The sequence below is a fragment of the Colobus angolensis genome, unplaced genomic scaffold, assembly GCF_000951035.1.
Source record: "Colobus angolensis palliatus isolate OR3802 unplaced genomic scaffold, Cang.pa_1.0 Scaffold134, whole genome shotgun sequence".
NCBI classification, from domain to species: Eukaryota; Metazoa; Chordata; class Mammalia; order Primates; family Cercopithecidae; genus Colobus; species Colobus angolensis.
In genome coordinates this window covers 1,424,449-1,427,514 of record NW_012114422.1, presented here as the reverse complement: position 1 = coordinate 1,427,514, position 3,066 = coordinate 1,424,449, and positions in this window count along the sequence as shown.

The window sequence follows — 3,066 nt, the reverse complement described above, 5'->3', positions numbered from 1 at the left end:
TGGCATTGATGGAGATTTATTTTCCTAATGAAGGCTCCAGCGTTAATGGTGGTACTTGCTAGAATCAGTTAGGACTAAGTGTTATTTAATTCACAGTGAAGTGACAATCTGACTGGACTGTGATTAGTTCCAGCTTTTAGCTATCATTTATAGGTCACCAGGCGGCTAACAACCTCAATTGAGAGACCATTATCTTTTGACAAGATGAAGCTTTTTTTCTGGGGGACAGGAGGGGAGAGAAAGGAGTTCTACCGAGAAAGCCCAGCTCATTGCTCTCCGTGGCAATAACTTCATTCCTACTAGAGCTTTGCTGCTACTTACTCAAAGGTTCCACGCTACAGTCACACACTGTTTAAGACCAGGATATGTCATGAGAAATGTGTTATTAGGTGATTTTGTTATTGTGTGAACATCATAGAAGGTATTGACGCAAACCTGGATGATACAGCCTGCACACACCTAGGCTCTATGGTACAGCCTATTGCTCATAGACTACAAACCTGTCCAGCATGTTACTCGACTAAATGCTGCAGGTAAAGTAAAATAATGGTAGGTATTTGTGTATCTAAACATCGTAATATAGAAAAGGTACTCTAAAAACATGGTATTATACACCTACAGTTCAGGCATCAGGGTGAGACCTTCTCTCCAAAAAAATATGATATTATAATCTTATGGGATCACTATTATATCATCCAGTCTGCCATTGACCAAAATGGCACAAGACTACCATAGATTCTGATTAGGTATCGTGAAGTCAAAGAAGGAAAAGACTTTCCTCGTAGCCACTCATTTATCCACTCTGCAACTGTTCCTTGAGGGAGTCATTGCAGGACAGTGTATTGGCAGGGTTCCCTGGTATGAAGGCTATTATTCAGCCTGCACATACTGGTATGGTTGTTGTGTTTTTTAGTTTGTTTGTTTTTGTTTTTAAATAGCATGTATCCACCATGATGGGTTGGTGCATCTCTTCTGATTGGTTGGTGCCAGTGCCATACTGATTGTTAAAAATTCCAAATAACACCCTTGCCCGGAGCATTCTTTTGTGAAGCCTACTTTTTCTACAAGAAAATGCCGTTTTCAGTTAAACTCCCTTTCATCATTAGAGTGTCTCATTTACTAGATAAAAGCTGTAGACTCTTAGTTAAGGTCGAAGCAAGATGACATGACGTTGTTAGAAAGTAGTAGTTTGGATGTAGCTATAATATGATTTGAAAAAATTGGGAGGTTATATGTGCTTCGGGGCCTGGACCCAGAAGAGCTGGCTGCTCTTGAGGGCCATGGCAATACTCAGTCGGCCTCCTAAGACAGAGGTCTACAGGGGGAGCCTGAATCGCAAGTAGGAATTATATCCTCTGTTCCACTGGAACAGTGCAATCATTCCCGCTGCCACCCCACACGGCAACCTGCACCATGCTGCTTAGAGTGGCAAGAGCTGACTTCTTCCGACCCCCTGAAACTGGGATCTTCCTCCTTTCCTTCTGGGTCTTGGGAAAGTACTTATATCTTATCTTGCTTTTGCTCCCCTTCTATATGTAAGTCTGTGTTTTCTGTATAAAAGTCCCAGGGTTAAAACGAAAACAACCTTTTTTTAGTTCTACTTTTGGAACCAGAACATCTGACTTTAACCAGTCGAATGCAACGCCTAAAGCTACCTGCTGGGCATTGGGAGTTGTGAAGGCACTTTACACACTTGGTGCCATTCAACCCTCACCTCAATCCAGTGAGACAGGATTATTTCTCCCAAGTCCTGGATGAGGCTGAGGCAAGACCCGGGATGCAAACCCAGGCCTGCTGCTTCATGGGACAGCTCTTACAGGTGCTACCTCTGCTCTAAAGGGACTTACAGTCGGTTGGGAAGATGAACCATGCCCCTATAACTGCAAGGTGAAACTAAATATCACAAAGTTTGTCAAACTTGAGGTCCTGGTTTTACCAAAAAATAATTGTAATGAACCTCCAGTGTTGAGTTACATTCATAAATTATTTAAATATGCACAAATACAAACTTTGCATACATTTCTTATACTAGTAATAATTTGGTGCATTTCCTTATATATGTACCCAATTATTTGGGTCTTTACTTTAAATCGATTTGTAATTATGCTCTTCAAAAATTTCCCATATGCTAACATTTCCCTATGCCAGTCACAAAATGTAGAAAATTGTTGTTCTGGGCCAGGCGCAGTGGCTCACACCTGTAATCCCAGCATTTGGGAGGCCAAGGTGGGCGGATCCCCTGAGGTCAGGAGGTTGAGACCAGCCTGGCCAACATGGTGAAACCCCGTTTCTACTAAAAATACAAAAAATTAGCCAGGCGTGGTGGTGCGTGCCTGTAATCCCAGCTACTCGAGAGGCTGAGGCAGGAGAATTGCTTGAACCCGGGAGGCGGACATTGCAGTGAGCCAAGGTTGCGCCATTGTACTATAGCTCGGGCAACAAGAGCAAAACTCCATCTCAAAAAAAAAAAATTGTTGTTCGTGTCTACAGCCATACCATCCTGAACATGCCCGCTCTTGTCTGAACTCAGAAGCTAAGCAGGGTCAGGTTAGTACTTGGATGGGAGAAAATTGTTGTTTTTATTCTTGCATCAATATATGGGATTTCATTATGTATTAAATGATTCCCCTATAAGTGGGCATTTAGGTTGTTTCTGATTTGTGCCATGATAAAGCACACTGTAACATACGTTTTTGCACATGAACCTTTGGCTGCCTTTCTGATTATTTCCTTGGAGTTAATAGTCAGGAGTGAAATTACTGGTTCCACGGGCATAAACAGTTTTAAAGCTTTTAACATACATATTTCTCCAGAAAGGTTGTACTAATTTTTCTACTTCTAAGATTGAATAATCACTTTCGGGTGCAAGAGGTGTCAAAGAGAAAGTGGCATTGGATGGCCCGGTGCAGTGGTTCACGCCTGTAATCCCAGCACTTCTGGGACACCAAGACAGGCAGATAACCTGAGGTAAGGAGTTCGAGATCAGCCTGGCCAACATGGTGAAACCCCGACTCTACTAAAAATACAAAAATTAGCCAGGTGTGGTGTCAGGCTCCTGTAATCTCA